Source organism: Passer domesticus, unplaced genomic scaffold (genome assembly GCF_036417665.1).
Source record: "Passer domesticus isolate bPasDom1 unplaced genomic scaffold, bPasDom1.hap1 HAP1_SCAFFOLD_37, whole genome shotgun sequence".
NCBI lineage: Eukaryota > Metazoa > Chordata > Aves > Passeriformes > Passeridae > Passer > Passer domesticus.
Genome location: NW_026990149.1, coordinates 2414144 through 2432184, shown reverse-complemented (window position 1 = coordinate 2432184; position 18041 = coordinate 2414144). Strand labels below are relative to the sequence as shown.

Sequence of the window (18041 nt, the reverse complement as noted above, 5' to 3'; positions counted from 1 at the left end):
ACTGGGAGGAGAAAGGATGGATCTGTCCTTAGCTGTTTTCTTCCTTTCCAAAGAGAACAAAAGGCCCCCCAAGAAGGGTGAGCACTGTCTTTACCAAGAGGAATAGGGACAAGTGGAAAGGAGTTCCAGAGTTGTGCCTGAGCAAGACAAGATGGAGTTTACAGAAAAATTCTTTCAAAAAAACTGGGTTTAAACCAACCCAGCCTAATACTTCTCTTCCCCATGCAAATCCATCATTTCTCTAGAGAACAACAGCCACGCTTTCAGTGGCTGGATTCCCTTCACTTAACCCAACTAGCAGTAGGAGACAGCAGCAATTACAGCAGCAGAAAATTCTGCCATCGTCTAATGAACAGCATCAATAGGCACCTGCCAGACAAATGCAGCTGGACTGAAAAAACGTGTCCTGAAGCCTGAACCTGGTATAAATCTGTCTGGGTAAGAGGGACCAGCCTGTCCCAAACAGCCAGGATGGAGTGCCAAGACTCTCTGAATTAACTTTACTTCTGCAGCCTTAGGAAAGGAGCTAAAGAAAAGGGACAATGAAGACACCCTACATACTTGGACAATGTTAGTGGAGATGAGCTGGGGGCTGGTTTTGCACAGGTCTAGGAGGAGTGCCACTCCTTCCATGCGTGCCTGAAACCCTTGGCTTCCAGGAGATGGTAAAGCTTCTGGAGCGGCTCCGTTTCTTCCACAGCTGCAGGCAGCGTGACCTGGGCTTTGGCACGGTGTACGAGGCGTCCATCAGAGGTAGGTTTCACCCTGGAAAATAAATCCAAATTAGGACCTGTTGGTGACAATGCCTTCAGTTAATTCTGAGCAAAACATCTTGAGGAGCTTTCCTAATGATGTTATTTGAAGCTAGAAAATCATGAGGCTCGGAAGAACAACATGGACCTTGTGACTATCATCATGGGAGACAATCTGCAAGGAACATTCTCCCAGTGCTCACTCAGGAAAACCAAGGATGAGATGCATCTGATCTATCTTCAGATGGCTTCCAATGCACATGAGTTACACTGCTTTGTGGGGAAAGAGAGACACTACTTCCAAGTCTAAATGCCTCTTCATATGGGATGTGTGTGCCTTATTATAAGGAAACTCATCACTCTGGAGAAGTGTCTCTACAACCAGGCATGACAATCTGCAAAAGCAGCTCAGATGCATCTGAACAGATGAACAGGGGCATATCTGAAGGATCCAGAAAATCAGTAACAGAGATAAAACCAGAAGCCAGACATCCCAGAACTATGCTCACATTTTGTTTGCTTCCCTAGAGACTAGATGCACAGCTCAACAACCCCACAGGGAACAATTCTCCTGGATCAACCTGTCTCTTCCACAAGCATGGAAAGATGCTAGAGCCATGCTGCTGAGGCATGTGGTCATGTTCCTGCCACTGCTGAGCATGACAGAGCTAAATAAATCCCCTCTGTTATCAGAGGAGCATAGGTAGCTCTGCCACTAGCATGAAGAGACAGCAAGGACCAAATTCCTGTCTTAAATGCTGATTGCAGCACAGGGGGAAATAAACCAAACACGCTTTCCATCGAGTAACATATACGAAAGACAGGAATATCAAGATAAAAAGTCCACCTTGAGACACCTGTTGACCAAAGCTGCAAAGGAATTGCCTTGCTACTTCCTACTCAAACTTGGTACAGTCTGAAGGTAAGAAAGCCATCATTCACATGGATGAGACCTGCATCTTTGAGGAATGGCACCTTGCTTCTAGTCTGGGACTCCTCATCAAAACACCCATCTGAAAAAGACTCCACTCAGATTAAATAAAAAACCACTCTAGTTCAATTTACTTGTCCCAAGTCAGGCAGCAGAAAAGTGGACCTCTCCTAGCCTCCACAACCCTGCCCTTGCCACTGCACTGGATCATCTGAGCTGCAACCAATGGATGTCTTTTTGTCTCTCCATTTTTTGTGGAAAGCCCTCCAGAGAAGTTGTGTTCAGCATAATGCAGAAGTAGACATTTTTTATCCTAGAGCATTTGTAGGGAAAGGAAACAATCTCTGGCACTGGTCATCTCTGCCAGAAAGATTTGCCTGAGGAGGAGGCATGTGAAGCTTGTCATGGGCTTTGTCACATCTGACAAAAGTGCTCAGTACCGTTTGCTAGAAGGCAATGTGGCCTGGGGCTTCTTGGCGCCATCGTTCCTCTTCTCCACCGGCTCCTTGACAGATGGGCGTTCACCCTTCTGGTTTTCCATCCCCTAGAGAGACATAAAGAAACCCCATCAATCTTTAGGATATAAAACACAAGTTAGAACCAGAATCACTGCGACCAAGGCCTAGGGAAACATTTCCTAACTTAGAGAAATAAACAGACCAGAGATTCAGTGATGCCAACTCTTTGTTTTCAATAGCCCAAGGCAGGTTATGGGTGCTACCACACTGAGCAGCAGTCTAAAATCCCAAATTCATTAGTCTTGAGCACAAATGGGAATAATGCAAACTGGTAGGCAATGAGTGGTCTTAAAGGAAGCAGCAGAAAAAGTTGGGCTCTTTGGGGGTTGGCCCATTGTGTTGGAAGTTGATTTGGTTCAACACTCACTCTCCCTGTGCCTGCACAAAGGACCACTCCCTTCTATAATGTTGATAAGAAAAATAAAATCCCCCTCCTAACAAACAAAGGATTTTTCACTGGATGCTGCTGAATTCACCAAGCTTCTTCCAGCTCCACAGGGCTTGACAGCAGGGCAGTATTCCCAAAGGACAGACAGTAATTGTAGTAACTAGGATTGACTTGGACATCTTTTGTATATTTGGAAGTTTTCTTGTACTACTGCTTCCGTGTCTTTTGCAAAACTCTGTTATCTTCAGACTCTGTTATGTTCAATTCTCACTTAATTGCTTTACTGGGGGTAGAGCAGGGAGAACATGGTGGGGGCTTATCTTAAATGTAAACCCATTTTCTCCTCTTTCCCTTTCCTCTTTGTGACCCATATTCAAAGTATTCAAAACCCCACTTCTTCCCTAATAATAGCAGTTCCTTTGTGGCCTGCAGATGATCACGCTGAGGATTAACAGCTCATTCCCGGGAGTAAAATGATTCAGCAGAAGAGGAATGAGATAAAGACACATTGGGTATGCTTGATCTCATGTAAGCAGTGGCAATACTTGCACAAAGGAGACATTTCTCCTGTCAAGCACTTACTTTCTTCTTAATTCTTGTCAGAATATCTTCCAGGTCACGCGTGGAAAGAGATTGTTCCAGAAGCATTTTAAATTTTTGATGGCTCAGCAACATCTTCACCATCTCCTGTCCATAATGCCTAAGGAAGGACAGAAGGAAGGGCAGGAGAAAGGAAGACAGGGAGGGAGGGAGGGAGGCAGAAAGGAAGGCAGGCAGGAAGGAAAGAAAAGTGAAGAAAGGAAGAGTGTTAACAGAAGAGGCTGACACCTTAAACTCATCAGGTGCAACCCTTGCATGAGAAGGCATTACCTACTCAGCAAAGAGGGAGATTTACCTCCACTGGACACTGCACGGTGCTGTCAGCTGAACACAAGAGGCAAGAGGAGAATGTGGGGCCACAGAAAAATACCATTTCACTCTGACACTGTGGCTGTTCCCAGGGAATAAGCAAAACACATCTGCTGTGTTGTCAGAGCCTATTAGCAGTGTCTTGCTGCCATTGCACAAAAATTTGCCTTTCTTTAACTGGCAGGGAAGACGGGACAAAACACCTCCTGCATCCTATTGATTATTCTATACTATATGTATGCACAGGGGTAGCTAGTTTCTCTGGTGTTCTTGACAGCTATTAATGGGAATTTCATCATCAAAGTAAGGGGATTTTGGTGGTTTGGGTTGATTTTGCCACTAGGAAACCACAGTTTTCTTCAAGAAGAAATTTGGAGGTCATTGAGCCACAGATAACAGCATTCTAGAAATCTGCAGAAGGGATTTTAGAAAGAGTGAATACATTGTCTAAAGACCCCTGAAATATTTCTAGGAATGTCTTAAGTTAATGAGAAGCAGATGTTTGGGATCCTTCAGTGATGAATATTAGCCAACACTTTGGCTTTGTGTTTTGCACCTAAGGCCAATCAGAACTGTTGGACTGGCTAATTTGAGCGCTTTTGATCTCAGTAAAGAATCCTTCAAGTCACAGGAAGTTGGCAATGCTCCTTCTTGCTGGCCAGCCTCAGGTTACCCAGTACAGTCATTTCCCCAGGCATTCCAGAGCAGTGGTCACAGCACCAAGTCTGACTGAACTCGAGAAGCATTTGGACAATGCTCTCAGGCACATGGAGTGACTCTTGGGGTGCCCTGCACATGGCTGGGAGCTGGACTGGATGACCCTGATAGGTCCCTTCTAACTGGGCATATTCTGTGATTCTATGACCCTTATCCACACAGTGAGGTCACTTATTATTTCCTTGAGTTTCCACTCTTTTCTGCTTTTACCTTTAAAGCCAAACACAAAACGGTTTTCCTGTTTGAGGAAGTGAAATGAAGATCATTACCTTGTGTCCTGGTGACAGTCCTGAGCAAGCATCCCTGCCACCTGTGCCAGCCTCTCAGCCCTGGCTGTACCTGCCAGCTTTGTGACTCCCATTTTCTGCATCAGGGACAGGAGGAGTTGGGCCGCACACTTCCGCACCTGGGCGTAGCGGCTCCTGGGAAGGAGAGAGCAAACCCTGGGGCACGGGGAGAAGGAGCAGCAGCAGCAAAGGCCTTGGCCAGAGCCTGCTCCCTGTCCTTGCTGGGGGAAGGGGGCCTGGCTTCTCCCTGCAGCTGCCGACACCTGCAGGAAGTTCTGTCCTCAGATAAACACAAAGTTAGCATTGGGCTGCTCTGTGCAATGATCCTGATGATCCTGAAGTACCCCTTCCAACTGGCCATATTCTATAGTTCTGTGATTCTGAGAACTAATAGGCTGCAGGAGGGCAGAAATAGGTGACCAGAGGAAAGAAATGATGTTGATCAGAGAATGAAGTCACTGAGTTCCCAGAATGTTGTATTGTGCTTTTTGTTTTATTAGTAGATTTATGGTTTGATTTGTGATTTGGTGGCTTTCCTTGGTGCTGTTTTCCTTTTGTCTCCGCCTTTTCCCAGTTATTTCGTCAACTAGTTTCCAGTTTCTATTTCTCCAAATTTTAGCCATTTATTGAAACCGCTTTTCCTCCTTTGGGATGTTATTGGTTCACTGCTGTTATCTCCACCTAGCATTTTTACTCCCAACTCTCCTGATTTGTTGAAAGTTGCACCTTCCCCTGAGACCTGCCCACACTTAAAAGTCTTTGTTCGCCCCTTGATCGGGGTCCCAGGAGAGGAAAAGGGGAAGTTTACCATCAAATAAAGTTTCCCTGGGACCCGTGTGCGCTGCCTGTGTTTTATATTGCGCCGAAACAATTGACAACTGGGATTCAACGGAGCTCCAGGGGGAACCTGCCGCCCCCCCTCTCTTGTCATCAGCTAGCCGGGAAGCGGCACTTTGGTGCTTCCAACATGGGGCAAGATAAGATCATTTACGAGCTCCTTTTATGACTCTAAGAAGAGCCCATCGGTGAATTTTATGGTTCCTTGACCTTCTCCGCCCTTCCTTCTCACTCAGAAGTGGAGAAAGAAAGCTTGTGGAAGACTTGACTGAGTCAGGACTTTGCGCAGACAGCAGAGAAAAAGCTGCTGGGCTCCTGCAGCAAGGCAAGGTGTGTGCACTGGGACAAGCACACCAGGGACCCACAGTGGCCGCGCCCTCAGTCTTGGGAACAGGCTTTGGAGCACCGGGAACACCCAAGTCCCTGGAGGCAGCAAGCCGAGAAAGTCCCCAGTCTGTCAGCGATCAGAACATCAGTTTCAGCGCACCCTGATGAGAAGTGGAACTGCCGTGGTGGTCAACCAGCATCACTCATCTGTCAGAAGAGGGCTGGCTGGACGGATATCTCGTCTCCCAGGAAAAATCAGCCAGAGGCCCGGCGCCAGTGGGTGAGCTGTGCCACAGCGGGGGTTTTTATCTTTTTTCTTTTTCCTATCCTGGCGGGTGGAATTTTCTCAAGGGCCTGTGCCCAGGCCCGTGAGGATCTTCATCTCTGGCACGTTTCCCTCTCCCACCTCATCAGAAGGTCCTCCTCTTGTCCTTCTAAGAAGGACAGGAGCAAGACAAAAGACTTTCACAGGTCAGCAGCACACTGGAATTCCCCTGTTCCCTTGTCCCTCAGACTTTCCAAAAAAACCCTTCCCCTCCCCACCTCCCTCGGAGCTGGCTGGCCGCACTGCTCCGAGCACCCGGCCGCTCGCTGTCCAGGCCTCAGTGGGGAACTGCAGCGAGTCAGGCCCCCCACCCTGCTCTTTGTCTGAGATGGAGGATGGCCATTCCACCTTAGACACGCTTTCCCCGCTGCCTTCTTTTCCGCTCCTGAATCTCTCCGGCAGCCCATCCTCCCCTGAGGGGGCCACATTCCACGGGGAAGGTGTCAGCCGGTTCCTGCTGAGGGGGAGGCGTGGGTCTGAAGCAATGTCTGCTCCTTCTCCCAGTTCCGCCTCTGGGGACGAGGACCCCAACCCGGCCCCTCCCCAGAAACCGCTCTCCTTGAGAGCCCCCTCCCCTCGGGAGGGGAGCCCTGCGGGGAAGAGGGAGAATTGGAAACCCGATCTGGTAATCGCAGTCTTGCTTTCCCCCACAGGGCAGCGGGCCCGGATCCATCCCCTCACATAACCCTAATCACTTGAGCAGCCAGCAATTGTTTTACAACATCTTCTGTGAAATTCAGATTGAATTAGCATTTAATTTTTATAAAAGACCTTTTAAATAATTTAGGATTTTAAAAAACCCTTGTAAGAAATTTTCAAATTATAGACTTGTGAATTTTAGTGATTGCAAGAAACAATAAGTAAGCAGAGAACCAAAAGAACAATTTAGAAGGTTTTGTTATTTTTTATGCAATTTTATATATTTTTAATAATTAAAGTATTTTAATTTTTAACTCTAAGAAGTGCTGCTCAAGTTTCCCTGTCCAGTTTCCTAGTCAAACCTTACCCAATGTTCCTTTTAATTTTATATTACTATAAATTGGCAAAAGCACAAATTTTAATTCAGTTTATATTTTGACAAAATTGACAAGTTTAAAAATTCAATTATAGAATTATCCTTTAAACCCTGGGTATTGCCTTTTTGCAAAGGGCCCTGCAAAGGCTATACTCACAGTGATGATATTAAAGGGTGAACTTAAAGTTTTTGCTTTAAATTAATTAGAGGTTTTATAACAATTGAGTTTTAATAATAATTAGTTTGTTAATTTGAAAAGTTATTAATGTGATTTGAAAATGCAAAATACCTTTTTAAAGATTTTTAAACAGTGCTTTTTACAGAAGTAAAAGATTATTCATTTGATTAAATTTATAAAAGTTCAAATACTATACAGGTTTTCAGTTTTGAAGAATTAAGTGGTTTTATTTTGAACATATGTTTTTGTATGGTTTTTAAAAAAATGAGTTGTTTGTCATATTTGAAATCATTTTGGAAAACTAACCCAGTTGTTCAGTTGCATGTTATAGAAAAAAGAATGTTATAACTACACCGAAGTCTACTATGCTACATTTGATCATGACCATTTTCTGAACTGAATTTCCTTGAAGAGAGAAAACCTTCAAACTTGAGTTTCCCAACAGAAGAACAAGATAACTGAAGTTTTGAAACAGACAAGATCAGCCAAATTTCTGTGAAGAACATCTCATTGCTTTGCTTTGTGTTATGAAATAAATTGTAGTTGTATTAATAAAAGAAATGTTAAATTGTTAAAAAAATAGTAACCAGGAGCCAATTGGTTTTTAATCAATTTAATACCATACCTTCAAGTTTTAAATCATAAGTTTTGAGTCAAAATGAAAAGAAAATTTATATTTATTTAACATGAAATAAATTTGTTTGTTTTACACATTTAACTCCTGGAAACTATGAAACATCTTTCTATGGAACATCCTTTTATGAAATGGTAAGCTTTCTATGAAATGTTAAATTCTTTTTAAGTTTGCCACTTAAAAGAGTTTTTGTTTGACAATTTAAAACAATTTTTTAATTACCTTTTGAGCCCAATTTTTACCAGCTAATTATTCAAAAATTAAGATATTATTTCGCAGTGAATTGAAGAAATGAATAAAATTATAGTTAAAATGCATAATCAGTGAAAAACAAGACAAGTATAAGCTAAATTAGACATATCCAAAATTATTTGAGTTTTTGAAAAATTTTTAAATTATAATTTGTTTTATTTTACGTTTGTAAAATTTTATGATTTATTACACTAATAACTTTTGTTCTTTTAGATAAACTTTAATGTCCTTTTTGTATTTAAGAACGAGCAGATGTTGTATTGTGCTTTTTGGTTTATTAGTAGGTTTATGGTTTGATTTGTGATTTGGTGGTTTTCCTTGGTGCTGTTTTCCTTTTGTCTCCGCCTTTTCCCAGTTATTTCATCAACTAGTTTCCAGTTTCTATTTCTCCAAATTTTAGCTGCTTATTGAAACCGCTTTTCCTCCTTTGGAATGTTATTGGTTCACTGCTGTTATCCCTGCCTAGGATTTTTACTCCCAACTCTCCTGATTTGTTGAAAGTTGTGCCTACCCCTGACCTCCCCCTGCACAGAAGTCTTTGTTTGCCCCTTGATCGGGGTCCCAGGAGAGGAAAAGGGGAAGTTTACCATCAAATAAAGTTTCCCTGGGACCCGTGTGCGCTGCCTGTGTTTTATATTGCACCAAAACAATTGACAAGTGGGATTCAACGGAGCTCCAGGGGGAACCTGCAGCCCCCTCTCTTGTCATCAGCCAGCCGGAGAAGCGGCAGTCCTAGGCATGAAGATGCGCAGGATCTTCCACAGATGCCCAGCAGGCAGTAGGATTGCAGCTGGATGTCACTCTGGAAATGCCAGTGGCTCAGCTGAGAGCTCTGGCAGTGACTGACACTGCACTGAGAGGAGCCACAGTCCTGCAAGGGTCTTTCATCAGGAGCAAAGAGTAGCCTGGAGGGTGGGCAATGCTGGATCTGTACCACTGCGTGCTCATCCTTCACCTGAATGTGGAGATGCCCCCAAAGTTGCCATGCATCACTTTTTCTTTTTCTCCTGTTGGGTATATTTTGGAGCAGCTGTTCTATGTGGCTTTTGATGGTGATCCTGTGGGAAGCAGCCATTTGCCTGCTGTGCTATCCTCACAACTAATACAAACTCTTCATTTCCAGTGGTTTTATTTGGGGTTTTTTATCTATTTGTTGGATCAGTTTGCATGGGTTTGTTTGTTTCTTTATTTGTTTGGGTTTTTGTCTGATTTGGTTTGAGTTTTTTGTTTGCTTTTTCATAACTGACTGGTGAAGTTGGCAAAGCCAAACTCAAGACAATGTAAACCACGATCAGCTTTCCAGAAATTCCTTTTGGCTGGGTTTAGCTGCATCCCCCAGGCTCAGGATCACTAGTATATTTTCAGGTTTTGCTCTGCATATCAGCCTACCCACACTCCACTTAGTGTTTCACAAATGGAGAAGACAATGGACATTGTGCCAAGCTTCCTTTCAAACAGAAAAACCTGGGTCAGCATGACAGAAAAGAAGGAAAAAAAAAAATCATCAGTTAGAACAGAACCAGTGTCCCGCCATCTTCCCATCCACTGTTATTAATTTTGTACGTTTAGAGGCAAACCGGGGTCTAAAGCTTGCATCTCTCAGTTCCTGATGCTATTTGCTACCCTGCAGCCTTGACTGGCCCTGATGTGACTGACTGCTGGGCAAGTGGGGTTGGGGATGCTCAGCCTGGAGAGAGGAGACACTGGGAGGCCTCACTGTGGCTCTGCAGGACTGGAAGGCTCCCACAGGAAAGAAGGGGACAGAGTGTTCAGCAGGGCCTGTGGTGACAGGACAAGGGGGGATGGCTTTCCACTGCAGCAGGTTGATTGAAGCTGCATCTAGGGAAGCTGCTCTTTTCCACTGGGCGTGGTGGGGCACTGACCCAGGCTGTGCACAGAGGCTGTGCATGCCCCATCCTTGGCAACAGGGCTCTGAGCAGCACGCTCTGGGGGAAGACTGCTCAGCTGGGAACAAGATGTTGTTCTTCAGGCTCCCTTCCAAGCCCAACTGTTCAGGGACTCCATCATTCCATGGTCTCCACTGTCCACTTCAGATGGAGCCTGGGAACTGTGATGTCACAGCCCACGCTCCAGCTGGAACGTCCAGCGCCCAGCAAAGAGCACAACACAACCATTGGCGGTTGTGTTTGCACACTCTTCACCTTGCTCCTGCCCACTCTTCTTGTCACCTGCCCCCTGATAAGCCCAGCAGTCCTACAAGATCCTTATTGCCTGGATTTTGTCATCCAGCCCTGCAGGATGCTCCCATTTGTTCTGAGGAAGGTCTGGTGCCATTCCATGGAGGTGGACACTCCCCACCTGCCCGGGTGGGCTGGAGCTCTGTGGGCATGGAGTGGGACAGGGAGCCCACTCTGAGGTTTTGTTACCTCTGCAGGCTGTCCCAGACAGGGAGGAGGAGATGGAGGTGGATATAGAGATTGATACAGAGGAGGACATGGAGACGGAGGGAGAAGACACTGGAGAGGAGGAGATGGATGTGGAGGTGGAAGAAGAGATGGACGTTGATATGGACGAGTCCATTGAGGACATGGACATTGATTAAAAAGGTGAGGAAGAGGCCATGATCTTGGCATGAAGAGCAATGCCAGCAGCAGGACAGGCAGAGTGGGTCTCCTGTTGCCAGGCTGGGGCGGGGCTGGGTGCTCCCTGCTCAGGGACATTGTACCCAGGGCACTGGATTCTGGTGGCCATCCACAGCCTGTCCTGTGCCTGCTTTGCTCCACACAAGCTCCATGCCAGACCCAGCCAGGCTCAGTTCTGGTAGCAGAGTCCTGCTGCTGGGCCAGCATGTGCCAGCCTGGGGGCACATGGAAGAGCCCTCTGTGCCTGACTGGAGTGACCGTGGCATTTGCTTTTCTTCCAGGACCGATGGACATCATGGACAGAGATGCCACCCTTTTGTACATACCTTTCACATGTTGTTGTTGTCTTATAGGTTTTAGGGCTTTTTGTCTTCTGTAAATATGTTTCATCTATTTTTGTTAGATAGGTTCTTATGTATATATGTTCTATTGATTGTTGTTGTTGCAAATATTCTTACAGTGTAAATGTGTTCTGTATTTTTGCTGCTGTTTTTCTGTAATAAACAAATATCACTTGTCACACCCCAGTTCTCCTTGCATTTGCTTCAGGCACAGGCAGCATTTTGCAAAATTGTAGTTTCCACTTGCTCCAGGTTCCCAGGGCTGGAGGTCCCTGGCACAGCCACGCCAGGAGTGGGGTCCCTGTGCACAGAGGGGTCCCACTGACAGAGGTGACCCTCTCCTTGCAGTTTCTCTGGACACACTTGGGAGCTGTAGGGGCAAAGACCAGCGTGCCCTGGCCCATGGACCCCATGTTGGAGCAGGGCTGAGCCTGTGTGCTCCTGCAGAGCCTCAGCCATGGCTCTTCCCTGGGCAGCCCCAGGGCTAAGGAGGGTGCACTGGGCTGTGGGCAAGCCCTGCTCCTGGGCACCCTGAGGGGCTGGAGCCAGCCTGGAGGGAGCCTCAGCCCTACATGGACCAAGATTTCCTTTGGAAAACCCCCTCTGTCCACAGACTCTGCTGAGCACAAGAATTGATCCTCCTAGTTAAAGGTGTGACGTTCATTGGCACAAATGTGTCCCTTGCACTTTCTAGCACAGCAAATGTCAGTGCTTGTAATCCCTGTTCTGCACACTCTGCTCAGGCAGCAAAACATCTGAAGCTGAGGGAACATCTTGAATTAGCACCAACCTGCAGAGAGCTACAGGGGGAGAACCTACCCCCAAGCACCCAGAGAAATACTTGACACTGATAGTCTGGGGCAGAGCTGACACTAAAGTATTTTAATGCCAAGAGAGAGGAATTTTTATTGCTGAATTCATTCTCCAAGAACAAGAATGGGAGCTTTTGCTCTCCTCACCTGCCACAGATGTGTATTGCCGAGGTTTGCTTCTGACTTATGACTGATTTTGATGAATCTGTTCAGAACTCTGATGCTGTTCCTGGCTAAGGTGCAGAGATGATATTTCAGAGCCAGTTGAGCTCAGCACATCTTGTGCAATGCAGAATGTCCAGAGCCAGACATTCAGGCCATGCAAACTGATACGTTTTCATCTCTGTGCAAAGATCAGTATTAGGACATCAATGATGTACCACACACTTCTCAGCACTGTCCCTTTCATCCAGCTCTCCCCAGTCACTTCACAGACTTCACTCCAAGCAGTTTCTGATAGAGCTCAGTAGCACATGGGATTTAATCCTGGTTTTTCTTCATCTTCTCCAGAGCTACCTCCAGACATGGTGTGTGGGCACTGTCTGACAGCAGCATTAATGTGTCACCTCCCTGACACTGAGGTTCATGTCACTACTTTTCATCAAAAGCAGCAAATCAATGATTCCCACTGGGTCCCACACAGCTCTGTGGGGAGTTTGTGTGGCTGCAGTTCCAGCACCAGCCCTGGTGCTCAGAATTTCAGGAGGAGATACAGAAGGAATCAGCCATTCATAGAGAACAACATGAGTTTGCAGGGCCCAGATCCCCACAACTCTGCAGACTCTGGTAAGCCAGACTCTGCATTTACATTTTGGCCTCTGTGCCTTACTTTTCCTCTCACTAAAGTCCTGCCAGTTTCCCTCACACTCAGATTCCCAAGATAATTCAAAGCAGCTTTAGGAGCAGGAATAGATGATGGGAACTGTCCCAAGGCTTGACAAAATTTCTCCTCTCAGGCCTGACAATTCCAGCCAAGGAGAGAGGAAAAGCCGGCATGAAAGAGGTGTGAAATCAAAGCAGTAATCAAATTGAGGTATAATGAGAGCAGCTGAAGAGGTTTTCAATGTTCAGAACAAGATTAGCAGCTCCAGGCACAGGAGGGATGTGACATTTTCCCCACTGTAACAACTCTGTTATTTGCAAATTGCATCTCAAATCCTCCTCCCCAGCTCTGGGACCTGTTCAGCCACAAACGTGGTGCTGAAGTTTTAAAGCAAAGTGGAAGCTGGTCAGAGAGCTGGTTTGCAAATAAAAATCACAGAGGGCAGTTTGGAAGCACCAGCTGGAGCAGAGAGTGGCAGAGCCTGGCCCCGAGGTGCAGCACAGCCAAACATGCCTGAAACTCTAAGAAATTAAAGAACTTGCCACTTGTTTTCCCTCAGGAGCTACAGAAGGTGCTTTATGGAATCCCTGCCTCCTTCACACTGTATCAGCATGCAGGAGAGTGCAGGGATGAAGATTACAGCACCTTCTGCTGCTGCTTCCATCTCCTGACTCAAATCTCACCAAAATCTGTCACTATTGGGCCTTCCCAAAGTCTCAGATTCACTTGGTCCTTTCAGGATTTCGGTTCTGTGGAGCATGAAGGGAGATAAAGGCACTTGCAGACACCAGAGATGCAATTGGTGCCTGAGGTGCATTTCACTGCCCAGGTTAGTGCCTCTAGAACCATCAAAACAGCCCCTTTGACAGCACCAAGCCAAGAGCAGAACACCAGGGCCTGCACATGGCTGGAAATGCCATTGTTTAATATTCCTCTCCCAGTCTCTCGTTTCATGGTGCCATTGCAGGGGTTAATCCCATCACTCAGCAGCAATTCTTGGCAATCAGCTTCAGATGGATTTTTAGTGCTGAGCAAATAAGAGGCAATTTTACTTTGTCTCCAATGAATGAAATTTCACCTAAATCAGACAAACTCTGTGTTCTGAGGCTGGTCAGGCACTAACCACTGCCAGGTCCCCAAGACTGGATGTCAAACTGCTCTGATATTGAAAAGTTAAATTTATTTATCTTTGTGTACAAGGTTATTCTTTCTCAAAGCAATTGGGTCCATAGAATTGTATTTCCAAGCACTAAACTCAGACCAGCCACAAAGAGCACAAGAGACAAGAAAAGAAATAAAGATTTCTAAGGAGATGGAAATTGAATGCTGAGGTTTTCCCATTATAGAGTTCCATAAATTATCACCTGCCAGCTCCTTGCCTTCACTTGTGTGGCCACCACTGAATACACTCACAGATAAGAAAATGTTTGTCCTCCTGAAAACTGGGACCAGAAGTAGAAAAAGGCTCAGATATCTGAATTAAAAGGCAACATAATGAAAAGAGCTTCCTCATAATAGGAAGATATGATGGACAGCAGGAATGACTGAAGCCAGCAGAGATAAGTCCATGAACTATTCATGCTACAAAGACTTCTGACAAAACCTCCAATAACCCAAAAGCAATGTTTTGTCGGGCACAGCTGATAGGAAGCCTGTGCATTTAATTCAGTCATTGACAGCAAATGGAGATCAGCTTGAAGCTCCTTTGGTCCACTTCTACTTATTTTTTTTCACCCAGAAAATGAAATTACATCTACTCTTTGGGAAGAAATTACTGCTTTGAGTGGTTCAAGGCAAAGAGTTTCTTTCCATACCCACTTGTAATCAGTCACCAAGAGAAATATTTTCTAAAAAGGTCTCTTCAAAATTTTGGAGTGACTTTCAACATAAATAACTTGGTTATTTTGCTCAAAATGATAAGGGAATTGAATTGGGCTCCCTCAGCTTTCAAAGAAGTGTTTCTTCCTAGTTCTTCACAAAGAGGAACAAAACACTTTGTTGCAGCAAACTGAAGGGAGGAAGAGGTTCCTTTCCCCCTGAGCTGCACAATAGGAGACAATTTTGTTGCCAAGAGGCAACAAATACCAGCCAATTTCCAGTTTTTTTTGTGTAGGGGAAAAGCTCTGAGGATCACAGCTGTGGGAGACACAGAGAGGGAGGAGCAGGGATCTGCTGGGGGTTTTTGGGCTGGGGGACAGATGAAAGACATGTTCAAGCAAAACCTGTGAGAGCTCAAGACTCCATCCCTCAGAGGAGAAACTCACTTTGACCCAAATGCCATTCAAATCCAACAAACATTGAGGCATTTCCCGAAACTCTGCTGGGCCATCAGGTACCCCCAAATCACTCTGTGGGACCAGGGCAGCAGGGCCCTGGCACGGGACAGAGATGCTCCCCTGGGAAGCTGCCTGCATTGCCCGTGGGACTCAAGATCTACTTCTGAAGACCCCAACATCCAAAAAACTCCACACTAAAAGCCTTTAATTTGGGGTTTCACTTCTCCACTTGTCTGTTGTCACTAGGCAGCTGCTCCAGTTCAACACCATTCTGATGGGTACAAATGTTCTCCTAATTTCCAGCCTAAACAGGAAGTTACTTCCATTCATTCTTCTGTAAGTACTGGGAGCTTGTACCTGATTTGCTCTTCCTCTCCTAGTGTGCATTTGTGCAGATAAAATGCCTAAGCCAGGAGCATTTCCTTGTTTAAATCATGTCATTTATTCCATTCCCATATAGTTGCACGGATTTAGCACTGGCTCCACACTCAGAATGTTGACAGCACAAAGTCCAGTTCTCACACCAACTCCTCCAAGTTTTGGACCAATTCTGCAAAGAAGGAAATACAGCAAAGAAATTCCAAACAGGAGCCCTAATAAAGATAATAAAATGCCACATGCCTATGTTTGCTGCAGGGAAGAACAGCGCTATTTATTAAATCATTACAAACAATTAAAGCAGCAGAGGGGAGGAAGACAGTGCTATTGTTGGCAGCTCCCCAGTCCTCTGCCCCTGGCATGAATTTCATAAAGCACAAATCTCCCAGCAGAAATCCCTCAGCAATTGATTTCCTCCTCGTGGAACACAGCAGGCACACACCCTGGCTTTCCTGGCCAGAAAAGGAGAATTTGCCTCGATGTTTTTCCCAGGCACGCAGCTGTAATGTCAAATCCCCCTCCCTGCCCTGCCAGGAGATTCCTCAAGTGACAAGTTTCTGTAGGGTGACAACCCTCTGGAGAGGCACAGAGAGCTTTGTGTCAGTGTAAGGCACCCCCACAAGGGCAGATCCCTCATTCAGGCTCCATCTTTGTTCACAAGCAGTTCCCAGCAGAAAATTCGCAGTGATTGCATTTCCCCAGAACAGGTAATTTCAAGCACATTTTTCTCTTGAGCTGTTCTGCCTTCCACAAAAGCAGCGTGCCAGGGATTGCTTTGGAGCATCAGGAAACACAGCAACACCCAACAGCCAAGACCATCCAAAGCCACTTATCAGCTCATCCCTACATCTCCTGGACTCACTTGAATGCCCAGGAGAGTCTGAAAAGCCAACTGTTTTCCAATAAACTTGTTGTTTGATGTGTAATTGAAAGGTAAATGACAGGGACAACCAGCCCCACACAGGCGCCTCAGGCATGGGAAGGAGCAGGAGGGATCCATCCCTAACTGGCAGAGGTGCAGCTCAAGTGATGCTCACTCACTATTTGGGTTGCTTTTTGTTGCTTTTACATTAACAATGCATCTCCACACCACAATTGTTCTCCCTCCCTGCAGCCACATGGAAAAAATTCAGTGGTCTCTCACCTCTTTCTGTCCTCTCTCTGCCTCAAATAAGTTTTTCCCTGATACAACCAGCAAAACAGGGTTTGTTTTCATGCTGGAAATAAGTCCACAAACTCTTGACTGATTTTAATAAGGAGAACATCACTACAAACCACCCATTACTCAGATGCCCCAAGGCAGCAAGGGAGGGAAATTTGACAACAGAGGTGGCAACACCAGCCGTGGGTAACAGCATCACATTCTGCCTCTCTCACGGATGCTTTTCTTTCCTGTCCAGAAAATTCCCTGTCCTTTTTAGGGCTGTAGAAGGCTGCTGTCTGCCCCACAAAATGAGGAGCAAACCAAGCAGCAATGCTGCAGAACATCTCTGTTTCTATGATATTATTCTGCTGAACCCATAAATTTGCAGAAGAATGGACACTGCCAACTCCTGATTGCAGAGGAGGGAGTTCGTCACATTCTCCTTGTAAATTAGGATTTATCAGAGATGGAGAATTGATTGCCAAGTAACCTGCAGACACAAAACTGCTCTGCAGTTTTCTAGGACTCATTGAGCAGTACAAAAAGGTTGTTGATGCAGTTGGGGAGTGTTTCTGTACAGGATGTGCACCTCCTGACATCCCAGGCAGGGAAAATTTTACTTAACATTTGCAAGGAGAAAGCAATTCTTCTTACTAAAAAAAAAAAAAAAGGAAAAAAATAAATAGAAAATCAACTTCATGGCAAGGAGCCTCAGTAAGAGTTTGCAGAATTTGGTGAAAACAGGTCATTTACAAGGAAATAATTTTCATCTGCCTTCAAGTGGAGTTGTGAAGCAGGTGGAGATGGAGATGTCTCAGGCACTGAGTGTGCTCCTTACGGACAAAACGACACTGATATTACCAAGTATCAGAAGTGAAAAACTTCAGTGATAACTCAGCCCTCCAACACAAAACACCTTCTCCCACACAGTCAGCACTTGTCTGAAATCATTCCCCTTGGCAGGAGGCCCTGCATGGCCTGGCTGCAGCCATCGCGCTGCTCCTACTCCCTCCCAGCATGATCCCAGTACAGCCCAGTCACTCCTACTCCTGGCATCCCCTCTCTGCATTCCGCCCTGTCCCGGCTCCATCTCCGTTCCTCCCGCGGGCTGCGAGGGCTTCGGAAACGGGGGAGGAGGAGGAGGAGGGAGGGAGGAAGAGGTTGAGCGGGAGAGGAGAGAGGGAACCACGCCGCTCCGGCGCTTCCTGAACCCGCAGCGCCCTCCTGCCAGGGAGCTGTGCAGAGCCACAAGGTCCCCCCGAGCCTCCTCCTCTCCAGGCTGAGCCCCTTTCCCAGCTCGCTCAGCCCCTCCGGCTGTTCCAGCCGGGACAGAACACCAGTGCTACAGAGAGAGCAAGGGACAGACCTGACAGAGGTGCCTCTAGCACCACATTTTAGGCTTTCGCTAATACTTACAGAAAGACTCTTCACAAAGTTACGGCAGTAGTTCAATTGACAATCTCCTTTGAAAATCACTGCGGCCTGGCCCGAGCCCGAGCCCGCCCGGCCCCGGCCCGAACCCGCCCGGCCCCGGCCCGAACCCGCCCGGCCCCGCCTGAACCCGGCCCGGCCCCGCCGGAACCCGCCCCGACCC

The 18041-nt window shown here is 46.2% G+C and overlaps 2 long non-coding RNA genes and 1 pseudogene across 2 annotated transcripts; 1 reads left to right on the top strand and 2 right to left on the bottom strand.

Annotated features, from left to right (window-relative positions):
- LOC135292575 (zinc finger protein 208-like) overlaps positions 1–18041 on the bottom strand; it is an 837577-nt pseudogene that overhangs the window by 536124 nt on the left and 283412 nt on the right.
- LOC135292605 (uncharacterized) lies at positions 7146–10082 on the bottom strand. The gene is made up of 2 exons (XR_010354835.1): positions 9954–10082; positions 7146–9534 (listed from the first exon to the last, which is right to left on the bottom strand). It is a non-coding gene; the product is annotated as an uncharacterized LOC135292605 (long non-coding RNA).
- On the top strand, positions 10178–11195 carry LOC135292592 (uncharacterized). Its single transcript, XR_010354816.1, has 3 exons — positions 10178–10353; positions 10466–10637; positions 10955–11195. It is a non-coding gene; the product is annotated as an uncharacterized LOC135292592 (long non-coding RNA).